Here is a 14,698-nt window from a genome sequence, read left to right as displayed (position 1 = left end):
GCTCCTCGCAACCAACACGAATATGGGTTGTCAATCCCTTCAAGGTCAATTACGAGAGTAAGATCTGATAGAGATGATAGATAATATTTTTGGTATTTTTGGTATAGAGATGCAAAGTAAAATAAAAGGCAATGTAAAAAAGCAAAGCAATAATAAAGTGATAGGAGATTAATATGATGAAGATAGACCCGGGGGCCATAGATTTCACTAGTGGCTTCTCTCAAGAGCATAAGTTTTCTACGATGGGTGAACAAATTACTGTTGAGCAATTGATAGAATTGAGCATAGTTATGAGAATATCTAGGTATGATCATGTATATAGGCATCACGTCCGAGACAAGTAGACCGACTCCTGCCTGCATCTACTACTATTACTCCACTCATCGACCGCTATCTAGCATGCATCTAGAGTATTAAGTTAAAAATAGAGTAACGCCTTAAGCAAGATGACATGATGTAGAGGGATAGTTTCATGCAATATGATAAAAACCCATCTTGTTATCCTCGATGGAAACAATACAATATGTGCCTTGCTGCCCCTACTATCACTGGGAAAGGACACCGAAAGATTGAACCCAAAGCTAAGCACTTCTCCCATTGCAAAGAAAAATGAATCTAGTAGGCCATACCAAACTGATAATTCGAAGAAACTTGCAAAGATAACCAATCATACATAAAAGAATTCAGAAAACATTCAAATATTGTTCATAGATAATCTTGATAATAAACCCACAATTCATCATTCTCAACAAACACACCGCAAAAAGAAGATTACATCAAATAGATCTCCACGACAGAGGGGGAGAACACTGTATTGAGATCCAAAAAGAGAGAAGAAGCCATCTAGCTACTAACTATGGACCCAAAGGTCTGAGGTAAACTACTCACACTTCATCAGAGGGGCTATGATGATGTAGAAGCCCTCCGTGGTGGATGCCCTCTTCGGCGGAGCTCCGGAACAGGCCCCAAGATGGGATCTCGTGGGTACAGAAGGTTGCAGTGGTGGAATTAGGTTTTTGGCTCCGTATCTAATCGTTTGGGGATACGTAGGTATATATAGGAGGAAGGAGTACGTCGGTGGAGCAACGAGGGGCCCACGAGGCAGGGGGCGCGCCCCCCACCCTCGTGGCCACCTCCCTTATTTGTTGACGTGGGTACAAGTCTCCTGGATCATGTTCGGTGAGAAAATCACGTTCCCGAAGGTTTCATTCCGTTTGGACTCCGTTTGATATTCCGTTTCTTCGAAACACTGAAATAGGCAAAAAACAGCAATTCTGGGCTGGGCCTCCGGTTAATAGGTTAGTCCCAAAAGTAATATAAAAGTGGAAAATAAAGCCCAATATGGTCCAAAACAGTAGATAATATAGCATGGAGCAATCAAAAATTATAGATACGTTGGAGACGTATCACTTGCGCGACACGGAGAGCACCATAGGACAGCAACAATAATAAAACATGCAACTGAAACCAATCTTGATCATCAAATAACCCATAGGACAAAACGAATCTACTCAAACATCATAGGATAGCCATACATCATTGGGAAATAATATATAGCGTTGAGCACCATGTTTAAGTAGAGATTACAGCGGGTAAGAGAGAGGTTACACCACTGCATAGAGGGGGGAAGAGTTGGTGATGATGGTGGTGAAGTTGTTGGTGAAGATTGCGGTGATGATGATGGCCACGGCAGCGTTCCGGCGCCACCGGAAGAGAAGGAGAGAGGGGTCCCCTTTGTCTTCCTCTTCCTTGACCTCCTCCCTAGATGGGAGAAGGGTTTCCCCTCTGGTCCTTGGCCTCCATGGCGTGGGAGGGGTGAGAGCCCCTCCAAGATTGGATTTGTCTCTCTATCTCTCTCTGTTTCCGCATTCTGTTCTGCTGCCCTTTCACCGTTTCTTTTATATACGGAGATCCGTAACTCCGATTGGGTTGAAACCTTTGCTCAGATCTTTTTCCAGAAATTAGCTTTCTTGTGGCCAAAGTAGAGCATCAACCGCCTTACGAGGGGCCCACGAGGGTGGGGGCGTGCCTGCTTGGAGTGGTCGTGGGCCCCACCCTTGTCGCCACCTCGGGCACCATCTCGCGTTGATTTTCTTCCCAAAAATCACAAATATTCCAAAATAATTCTCTGTCAGTTTTTATCCCGTTTGGATTCCGTTTGATATGGATATTCTGCGAGACCAAAAACATGCAACAGACAGGAACTGGCACTGGGCACTGGATCAATATGTTAGTCCCAAAAATAGTATAAAAAGTTGCCAAAAAGTATATGGAAGTTGTAGAATATTGGCATGGAACAATAAAAAATTATAGATACGACGGAGACGTATCAGCATCCCCAAGCTTAATTCCTGCTCGTCCTCGAGTAGGTAAATGATAAAAAAGATAATTTTTTATGTGGAATGCTACCTAGCATAATCTTGATCATGTATCTAATCATGGCATGAATATTAAGACACAAGTGATTCAAAGCAACAGTCTATCATTTGACATGAAAACAATAATACTTCAAGCCTACTAATAAAGCAATCATGTCTTTTCAAAATAACATGGCCAAAGAAAGTTATCCCTACAAAATCATATAGTCTGGCTATGCTCCATCTTCACCACACAAAATATTCACATCATGCACAACCCCGATGACAAGCCAAGTAATTGTTTCATACTTTTGATGTTCTCAAACCTTTTCAACTTTCACGCAATACATGAGCGTGAGCCATGGACATAGCACTATAGGTGGAATAGAATATGATGGGGGTTATGTGGAGAAGACAAAAAGGAGAAAGTCTCACATCGACGCGGCTAATCAACGGGCTATGGAGATGCCCATCAATTGATGTCAATGTGAGGAGTAGGGATTGCCATGCAACGGATGTACTAGAGCTATAAGTATATGAAAGTTCAAACTGAAACTAAGTGGGTGTGCATCCAACTTGCTTGCTCATGAAGACCTAGGGCATTTGAGGAAGCCCATCGTTGGAATATACAAGCCAAGTTCTATAATGAAAATTCCCACTAGTATATGAAAGTGATAACTCAAGAGACTCTCTATATGAAGAACATGGTGCTATTCTGAAGCACAAGTGTGGTAAAAGGATAGTAACATTGCCCCTTCTCTCTTTTTCTCTCATTTTTTTTGTTTTTTTTCTCTTTTTTTTGGCCTTTCTCTTTTTTTTATTTTTTTTTTATTTTTTCGTCCGGAGTCTCATCCCGACTTTTGGGGGAATCTTAGTCTCCATCATCCTTTCCCCACTGGGGCAATGCTCTAATAATGATGATCATCAAACTTTTATTTACTTACAACTCAATATTACAAGTCGATACTAGAACAAAGATATGACTCTATATGAATGCCTCCGGCGGTATACCGGGATGTGCAATGATCTAGCGTAGCAATGACATAAAAAATGGACAAGCCATGAAAACATCATGCTAGCTATCTTACGATCATGCAAAGCAATATGACAATAAATGCTCAAGTCATGTATATGATGATGATGGAGGTTGCATGGCAATATATCTCGGAATGGCTATGGAAATGCCATGATGGGTAGGTATGGTGGCTGTTTTGAGGAAGATATAATGAGGCTTATGTGTGATAGAGAGTATCGTATAACGGGGTTTGGATGCACCGGCGAAGTTTGCACCAACTCTCGAGGTGAGAAAGGGAAATGCACGGTACCGAAGAGGCTAGCAATGATGGAAGGGTGAGAGTGCGTATAATCCATGGAGTCACATTAGTCATAAAGAACCCATATACTTATTGCAAAAGTTTATTAGCCCTCGAAGCAAAGTACTACTATGCATGCCCCTAGGGGGATAGATTGGTAGGAAAAAACCATCGCTTGTCCCCGACCGCCACTCATAAGGAAGACAATCAACAAATACCTCATGCTCCGACTTCGTTACATAACGGTTCACCATACGTGCATGCTACGGGAATCACAAACCTCGACACAAGTATTTCTACAATCCACAACCACCCACTAGCATGACTCTAATATCACCATCTTTATATCGCAAAACTATTGGAAGGAATCAAACATATCATATTCAGCGATCTACAAGTTTTATGTAGGATTTGATGACTAACCATGTGAATGACCAGTTCCTGTCATCTCTCTAAATAGATATAAGTGAAGCAAGAGAGTTTAATTCTTTCTACAAAATATATGCGCATGCTCTAACAAGTATAAGTGAAGCAAAAGAGCATTCTACAAATGGCGGTTGTCTATGTAAAGAGAAACAGGCAATCCAAACTTCAAATGATATAAGTGAAGCACATGAAGCATTCTATAAAGCCATACTCAAAAGATATAAGTGAAGTGCAAAGAGCATTCTATATATAAACCAAGGACCAATCTCATACCAGCATGGTGCATAAAATAAAAATGAAAACTAAATGCAAAATACGCTCCAAGATTGCACATAATGCATGAACGAAACGAATCCGAAAACATACCGATACTTGTTTAAGAAAGAGGGGATGCCTTCTGGGGCATCCCTAAGCTTAGACGCTTGAGTCTCCTTGAATATTTACTTGGGTAGCCTTGGGCATCCCCAATCTTGAGCTCTTGCCTCTCCTTCTTCTCCTCACATCGAGACCTTCTCGATCATCGAACACTTCATCCACACAAAACTTCAACAGAAAACTCGGTAAGATCCGTTAGTATAATAAAGCAAATCACTACTCTAAGTACTGTTGAAAACCAATTAATATTTTGTTTTTGCATTGTTTCTACTGTAATATAACTTTTTCATGGCTTAATCCACTGATATAAATCGATAATTTCATCAAAACAAGCAAACTATGCATCAAAAACAGAATCTGTCTAAAAAAGAACAGTCTGTAATAATCTGAACATTTACCATACTTCTGTTAGTTGAAAAATTCTGCCAAAATTAGTAAAAATAAACAATTTTCATAGAAAGACAGTGCAAAACGAATCAGAACCATTTCACGTTCTAGTAAAAAATGTAAAATTGCGCAGTACAGCCAAAGTTTCTGTCCTGCACCACACAAACCAACAAGCATTGTAAACATCCTAAAGGCAAACCTTGGCACATTATTTTTATAATACAATGGAATTGTACAAGGGGATAATTATTTTTGTTGAAAAGTTTCTGTAATCAAGATTCACAAAGTTTCCGTGAGCATGAACAAAGTTCAAGGCTAGCTCCCACTTCAACAATGCTCGTCTTTCTCACTTTCACTTTTCTTTTTGAAAAAGTTTTGGGTTCCCCTCTTTATTTTTGTTGTTTTTAAACTATATGAAAGTACTCAACAGAAATAAATGACTCTCTAAAACTTCCGGTTTGTCTCCCTGGCAGCGCTTTCTTTAAAGCCATTAAGCTAGGCATATAGTGCTCAAGTAGTGAATCCACCAGGATCCCAAGGTATATCAAAGCCAATTTTAATTAGCAATGATTTGTAATTTAGTAGTGAGCACAAAGTAACATATATCATGTAATGACGAAGTATAACTCTCTTCCTATGCATCAGCATGTCATAAAAGAACAATTCATGCACACAAAGTAAAGGCCAATGCATAGTATAAACAGTTGCTTACAATTTTATCATGTTGGAAACATAGAGAGGTGGAGATATAGTTCCTCTCTCATAATAATTGCAAGTAGGAGCAGAAAGCACATGCATATTATATTCATCAAAATCATTATGTGCAACGGTAAAAGGCAACTCATCAATGTAATCCTTAATAAGTGCAAACTTCTCCGATATGGTGTAGTCGGGAGAATTCAAAAAGATAATAGGACTATCATGCGTGGGTGCAATACCAACAATTTCATATTTAACATAAGGAACTATAGAAAGTTCATCTTCATGAGCATAATTCATATTGGCATTTTGGCCACAAGCATAGCAAGCATCATCAAAAAGGGATATTTCAAGAGAATCAACGGGATCATAATAGTCATCATAGCAATCATCCTTTGGTAAGCACGAAGAGGAATTAAAAAATGTATGAGTTGAAGAGTTACTCTCATTAGAAGGTGGGCACGGGTGATCAATCCGCTCTTCCTCCTTTTGTTCTTCGCTCTCCTCCTCATCTTTTTCATCCAATGAGCTCACCGTTTCATCAACTTCTTCTTCCATAGATTCCTGCAAAATATTAGTCTCTTCTTGGACAGCGGAGACTTTCTCAATAAGTTCATTAATTTCGTAATTGTATTCATAATTCTCATAACAATATTTCACGATAGCTAAATTTTTAGGTCTATAAACAGCATCTTCAAAATCTTCAAACTCTTTAAACATAGATTCAATTTCATAAGCACCCATAAAAGCAACAAATTCTTCTATTTGTTCCACATCATAGTAATCATATATACCATTAGCATAAGAAGCTATGGTTTTATTATCATTAAATTTGCATAAAAAGGGAAGGTGTGGAGCCTTCATCCTAGAGCAACAAGTATAATCATATCTCAAGCATAGTTGCCTAGCATACCATTTCAACATATAAATTTGATCCCATAATAGTTTCCCTTTTTGAGTCAAGCGATAATCCCTTAAGTATTCACGTTGATCCAATGCTACTCCCATTGCCAAATTGAATGGAGTTTTCTCTGGATTATCAAAGTAGTACATAATATCTGCCACATAACGAGCGTCGAGGGTTTTAGGAGGTTCCTCATCTCCATGAGTAGCAAGTACACCTATTTTTTTGGTATTTCGTGTTCCATATCCATAACTAAAGATAAAGAACAACTAAGAACAGAAAATAAAAATTACTTAGTGATAAAGCAAACAAGCACACATGAGAATATTCACCCCACGCTATTGCTCCCCGGCTACGGCGCCAGAAAAAGGTCTTGATAACCCACAAGTATAGGGGATCAATTGTAGCCTCTTTCGATAAGTAAGAGTGTCGAACCCAATGAGGAGCTAAGTTAGAAAAAATATTCCCTCAAGTTCTATCGACCACCGATACAACTCTACGCACACTTGACGTTCGCTTTACGGAAAACAAGTATGAAACTAGAAGTACTTTGTAGGTGTTTTTGGATAGGTTTGCTAGAATATAAAGAGCACATGAATAAAAGCTAGGGGCTGTTTAGATGAAGACACAACTAAATTAGTTTTAGTAGAGAGCTTTTTGTTACGAGAAAGTTACTTGTCCCTAGGCAATCGATAACTAGACCGGTAATCATTATTGGAATTTTATTTGAGGGAGAGGCATAAGCTAACATATTTTCTCTACTTGGATCATATGCACTTATGATTGGAACTCTAGCAAGCATCTGCAACTACTAAAGATCATTAAGGTAAAACCCAACCATAGCATTAAAGCATCAAGTCCTCTTTATCCCATACGCAAAAAACCTACTTACTCGGGTCTGTGCTTCTGTTCACTCATGCCACCCATCATAAGCAAACCATGAACATATTGCAAACCCTATAGCGGGGATCCCTCACGCTTGCGTGACACAGAGAGCACCGTAGGACAGCACCAATAATAAAACATGCAACTCAAACCAATATTGATCATCAAATAACCCATAGGAAAAAATGAATCTACTCAAACATCATAGGATAGCCATACATCATTGGGAAATAATATATAGCATTGAGCACCATGTTTAAGTAGAGATTACAGCGGGGTAAGACAGAGGTTACACCGCTGCATAGAGGGGGGAAGATTAGGTGATGATGGTGGTGAAGTTATTGGTGAAGGTTGCGGTGATGATGATGGCAACGGCAGCGTCCCGGCGCCACCGGAAGAGAAGGGGAGAGGGGTCCCCTTTGTCTTCTTCTTCCTTTGACCTCCTCCCTGGATGGGAGAAGGGTTTCCCCTCCTCCCTGGATGTGTGGGAGGGGCAAGAGCCTCTCCAAGATTGGATCTGTCTCCCTGTCTCTCTCTGTTTCTGCATTCCGTTCTGCTGCCCTTTCACCGTTTCTTTTATATTCAGAGATCCGTAACTCGTCGCCTAGATCTTTTTCCAAAAATTAGCTTTCTTGCGGCCAAACTAGAGCATCAACCGCCTTACGAGGGGCCCACGAGGGTGGGGGCGCGCCTGCCTGGAGTGGCCATGGGCCCCACCCTCGTGGCTACCTCGGGCACCGTCTCACGTTGATTTTCTTCCCAAAAATCACAAGTATTCCAAAATAACTCTCCGCCAGTTTTTATCCCGTTTGGATTCCGTTTGAGATGGATATTCTGCGTGACCAAAAACATGCAATAGAGAGGAACTGGCACTGGGCACTGGATCAATATGTTAGTCCCAAAAATAGTATAAAAACTTGCCAAAAAGTATATGGAAGTTGTAGAATATTGGCATGGAACAATCAAAAATTATATATATGACGGAGACGTATCACGGTTCAATAAGCACAGAGGCCATTTCTTTTGGGAGGGACCTGAGAGAAACACAAGTAACATTAGGTTAATTGGCCGAATGATTCTGAACATAGAGACCCGGATGGTATGGGGATCATGAAATCCAATCTTGTGAACATTGCTCTGTTGACCAAATAGATTTTGCGCCTTCTCAAGGAACAGCTAGATCGGAGACTATGGTTGCAGCTGATTAGAGATAACTACCCATAAACGGGCGACATTCTATGTTGACTTTGCGGAGAGGACCATAGTTCTCGCACAACCTACACAAAAATCAAAGGCCACCTCTACTTGGGAGTAGTTCCATGTAATTGTTTTTTGCTTTTAGAAGTACATTCCTCCACCACCACTTTGGAATGATGCTTAGCAATTATTGCTCAGTGAATCCACGACATTCATGTGACATGTGTTGATTCAACGAGGAGCGAAGACAATTAGAGGAGCACGAGTAGCCACGTGTCTGGAGCGCTGATCCGATCTAACAACCATAATTGATGAGCTTACCATTGATTATGGTAGAGGAAGGCATGACAATATGGTCAAACAGTTCCATCAAGCGGAATTTGGTTATTCATGTGTGACTTGCCTACCGAACACTCAACATAAAGGGTAGCATTATATTACTGTTGCAAATAGGCACATTTACTATCAACATGAACTGAATCTCTCCACACTTGGCGTTAGTTATTTTATGTTAGTTTGCATCTTTTAATTAAGAACCATTATTTACAAATATAATTACTCTTCTATCTTAACCACTGCAAATCTTGCATATATCCAAATAACTATACCCCGAGTGCGACGGAAACACTCACAATAACACTTCCACGAAAGTGTGCTTCAACCCACCCTATGCACTTTTAAGCCGTCGGTATGTTTCATCGATGTTGATGTTATTAATTTAATGCCAGGCCACTGCCCTTTATCTAAAAAATATCCACAGCATTATTAAACAGTAAGAGAGTGAAATGTTCTCCTGCAAGTGTAAAATCGAATCACTGATACATCTCTGTCGTATCTATAATTTTTGATTGTTCCATGCCAATATTATACAACTTTCATATACTTTTAGCAACTTTTTATACTATTCTTGGAACGAACATATCGATCCAGCGCCCAGTGCCAGTTCCTGTTTGTTGTATGTTTTTTGTTTCGGAGAAAATTCATAACAAACGGTGTCCAAATGGGATAAAAATTGACGAAGATTTGTTTTGGAATATATGTGATTTTTGGGAAGAAGAATCAACATGAGACGATGCCCGAGGGGGCCACTAGGCAGGGGGGCGTGCTCCAGGGGATCAGGCGCGCCCTGGGCCCTCGTGGCCACCCCGTAAGGCGGTTGGTTCCCTTCTTTCGCCGCAAGAAAGCTAATATCCAGATAGAGATCGTGTCCAAAATTCAGCTCAATCGGAGTTACGGATCTGTGGGAGTTTAAAAAACGGTGAAAGGGCAGAATCAGGAGCGCAGAAACAGAGAGAGACAGAGAGACACATCCAATCTCGAAGGGGCTCTCGCCCCTCCCGCGCCATGGAGACCATGGACCAGAGGGGAAACCCTTCTCCCATCTAGGGAGAAGGTCAAGGAAGAAGAAGAAGGAGGGGGGCTCTCTCCCCCTCGCTTCTGGTAGCACCGGAGTGCCGCCGGGGCCATCATCGTCACCGCAATATACACCAACAACTTCACCGCCGTCATCACCAACTCTTCCCCCCTCTATGCAGCGGTGTAACCCCTCTTTTACCCGCTGTAATCTCTACTTAAACATGGTGCTCAACGCTATATATTATTTCCCAATGATGTATGGCTATCCTATGATGTTTGAGTAGATCCGTTTTGTCCTATGGGTTAATTGATGATCATGATTGGTTTGAGTTGCATATTTTATTATTGGTGTTGTCCTATATTGCTCTCCGTGTCGCGCAAGTGTGAGGGATCCCCTCTGTAGGGTTTGCAATATGTTCATGGTTTGCTTATTGTCTGCGTTGCGTGAGTGACTGAAACACAAACACGGGTAAGCGGGTCATGGTGTATGGGAATAAAGAGGACTTGATACTTCAATGCTATGGTTGGTTTTTACCTTAATGCTATAGTTGCGGATGCTTGCTAGAGTTCCATTCATAAGTGCATATGATCCAAGAAGAGAAAGTATGTTAGCTTATGCATCTCCCTCAAATAAAATTGCAATAATGATTACCGGTCTAGTTATCGATTGCCTAGGGACAAATAACTTTCTCATGACAAAAAGCTCTTTACGAAGACTAATTTAGTTGTATCTTTATCTAAACAGCCCCTACTTTTTATTTACGCGCTCTTTATTATCTTGCAAACCTATCCAAAAACACATACAAAGTACTTCTAGTTTCATACTTGTTCTAGGTAAAGCGAACGTCAAGCATGCGTAGAGTTGTATCGGTGGTCGATAAAACTTGAGGGAATATTTGTTCTACCTTTAGCTCCTCGTTGGGTTCGACACTCTTACTTATCGAAAGAGGCTACAATTGATCCCCTATACTTGTGGGCTATCAAGACCTTTTCCTGGCGCCGTTGCCAGGGAGTTATAGCGTGGGGTGAATATTCTCGTGTGTGCTTGTTTACTTTATCTCTAAGTAATTTTTATTTGCTGTTCTAAGTTGTTCTCTATCTTTAGTTATGGATATGGAACACGAAATACCAAAAAGAAAGGTTTACTTGCTACTCATGGAGATGGGGAACCTCCTAAAACCCTCGATGCTCATTATGTAAAATATATTATGTACTATTTTGATAATCCTGAGAAAACCCCATTCAATTTTGTAATGGGAGACACGTTGGATCAACGTGAATACTTTAGGGATTATCGCTTGACTCAAAAAGGGAAACTACTATGGTATCAAATTTATATGTTGTATTGGTATGCTAGGCAACTATGCTTGAGATATGATTATACATGTTGCTCTTGGATGAAGGCTCCACACCTTCCCTTTTCATGCAAATTTAATGATAATGAAACATTGGCTTCTTATGCTAGAGGTATATATGATTACTATGATGTGGAACGAATAGAAGAATTCGTTGCTTTTATGGGTGCTTATGAAATTGAATCTTTGTTTAAAGAGTTTGAAAATCTTGATGATGCTGTTTACAGCCCTGAAATTTTTGCTATACTTAAATATTGCTATGAGAATTATGAATTCAATTCCGATATTGATGATTTTATTGAGAGAGTCTCCGCTGTCCAAGAAGAGGCTAATATTTTGCAGGAGTCTATGCAAGAAGAAATTAATGACACTGTGAGCTCACTGGATGAAAAAGATGATGAGGAGAGCGAAGAAGAAAAGGAGGAAGAACGGATTAGCTACCCGTGTCAACCTTCTAATGAGGGTAACCCTCCAACTCATACACTGTTTAATTTCCCTTCGAATTTACCAAAGGATGACACTAGTAGAAAAAGGGCCTATTGTCCCGGTTCGTAATGACCATTTGTCCCGATTCTTGAAACGGGACTAAAGGGTCGTTATTAAAGCCCAAGGCCTTTAGTCCCGGTTCTTACGCGAACCGGGACAGATGGGCCTCCATGTGGCCGGTGCTGCGAGCCTTGGCAGGAGGGCCTTTGGTCTCGGTTGGTGGCACCAACCGGGACCAAAAGGCGTCCACGCGTCAGCAGCTGGCAGGAGCTAAGGTTTTTTTAAAGGGGGTGGGTTTAGGGGGTTTGGGGGGGTAATTTAGGTCTTTCATATATTGTGTTAGCTAGCTAATTAATAGAGAGAAGTGTCCTCTCTTATCTCTGTGCTTGGTCGACGCTACGTACTATACGTATAGAGAGGACTCGACACGCTAGCTAGTAAGCAAAAATGAAGGAAACAGAAGATCATCATGAACATATGCATACAGAGAGAAGTGATATCGACCTCTCCTTCTCCGAGAGATTGGTCGAACAACAAGTTTCTACTGGCTACATATATACAATATAAGATCTCTTAAAATATATTCCCCTAATTATATATGAACTCAAGGTCCACATGGTATTCTCCATCTTTATCGATCACGTGGTCAAGAAAGAATGCCGCCAATTCCTCTTGAATTGCTCGCATGCGATCTGGTGCTAGGAGTTCATCCCGCATCCGAAACATCTAATTTGAAGAAGGGGGTCAATACATATATATGAATGAATGAAACTCAACACAAATGATGGTAATAAAATAAAATTGTGAATATTATTGCTTACGCACTTCATATTGTTTTTTAGTGTAGCCCCGCTCACAGGTCGTGTGGCGGATGGACTCGCAAACGTAGTATCCACAGTAATTATTCCCAGCTTCCTGCCACAACCACTTTACATGAAATGGAGGTCAATCAAACTAATAAGCAAGCATGCTAAATGGTATTGATGAAACTAGCGCTTGAATCACTAGGAGATGCGCGGAACATGCTAGTAGTACTTACTTTCGGGTGTTTAAATGGCAGCTTCTTCGGCAGTCTCGGAGCTTTTGAGGTGAATTTTTTCCAAACCCTGACAGACAAAGAAAACAATTACTTGATATCAGGAAATGAACAAAGTTGCCGATATGGTGCGATAATGATCGATTTAACTTACATCTCGAGCATTTGAGTCATGTCCGCATACTCCTGGGGATCTTTTTGTCTCGAGGCTAAGACGGTTACTAGTCCCTGCTCAAGTTAAATCACTAGGAGACACTAGTGCAGAACCGGGCAATACCACCGGTTCGTAAGGCCCTTTAGTGTTGGTTCCACAACCGACACTAAAGTGTGGTCACTAAGGGGCCCCCCCTTTAGTACCGGTTCAGCATGAACCGGTGCTAAAGGCCAACCATGTGGCACGAGGCAGCTCCGGGGGCAGGGAGCCCTTTAGTGCCGGTTGGTAACACCAACCGGTATTAAAATGTTGGGGGGTTTTGGGTTTATGATTTCTTTTTCATTTAATTTTATGTTTTCCATTTAATTCTTTTTCGTTTGCTGGTATTTTACGATACTACACATTGTACACGTTATGCAATGCATATATATATATCTATATAAATAGAATTTCTAGTAGAACCGATCATATATATATCATCAAATGTGTTTTAAACCACCATATTAATTAATTCAGACATACACACATGTGTATATATATATACAATTAGATAGCTATATACAATTTCTCCTGCAATGTTGCCTTCGGAGCCAGTGGCATTAGCGAGAACGATATGACAATTGGAAGTGGTTCTTCATGGGGGCGGTAGCGGGTAATAGTATTCTCCCTTCGGATCTATGACCTGGTCGAGCAAAAATCCGCATATTTCCTCTTGAAGTGCTTGTACGCGCTCCGTTTCTAGGAGTTTGTCCCGCACCTCTGTGAACTGTTAAGAAGGAGATCAATATGCATGTGTATTAGTTGTGTGACTAGATATCTATAACGGTGTAAAAATTGTGAATAATGTTGTGACAAACATACCCATTCCTGTCTTTGAGATCTGCTCCTTTCAGACGCCATCATGCGAATGTTCTCGCAAACGCAGAATGCACACAGATCAGTCCCCTGCGCCTGCTGAATGGCCTTTACGAGAATGGAATTTGATCAGATAATAATTAATCAAGCATGATAATTAAAGAGATGGCAGCTAGCTAGCTAGCTAGCTAATACTACTTAATTACTTACCTTGGGTCGAAACCATTTCAGCTTTTCTTTCCATTCGCCTGGAGTGACGCTGATGAACCTTGCCCAAGCCCTGCCCGCCGACAAAGAAAATGAATAAACGGGTAATTAAATAGTTCATATCATGAAATGACAAACTAAATAGGCCGAGATATATAGTTTAGTAATGATTGAAATTACCTGTTGACTATCCCAAACAAATTGTTATAGTCAGTTTTTATTTTGAGTAGTGAGTCCAGTATTTCAACTATTCCCGCGTCAACTTTAATGATACACAAGATCCAGTGAAATCTGCATGCACACACGTTTGCATGTCTTAATTAAGCGGGCATATGTAAGCAAAAACATGTAGCTAGCTAGTAGGCAAAAACAGAGAATTTGTAGTACAAGACAGTGTGACTCACTGGAAGTTGTAAGGAAGTAGTATATCTTCATTGTATTTGAGGCGCTTCAAGAACTCTAGCATGCTGTCCTCTACATGTTTTTCATGATATGGATCTATTTTCCATGTGTATTCATTAACGGTGTTTGGGTCAATGAACCCAATGCCAGCGTCCCTCGCGTCCCCCGCGTCACCCTCCCAGGCGGCGACGGGGGAACCTAGATCCGGCGGCCTTACAACCTTCCCACCTCCCTCCCCACCTTGCCGCCACCGGAGGAACGGCCAGCGAAGCCAGCGCCGGCTCCCGGGATGGTGGCGGCGGGG

Source organism: Triticum urartu, chromosome 7, assembly GCF_003073215.2.
Source record: "Triticum urartu cultivar G1812 chromosome 7, Tu2.1, whole genome shotgun sequence".
NCBI classification, from domain to species: domain Eukaryota; kingdom Viridiplantae; phylum Streptophyta; class Magnoliopsida; order Poales; family Poaceae; genus Triticum; species Triticum urartu.
This window is presented reverse-complemented; position numbering follows the sequence as displayed.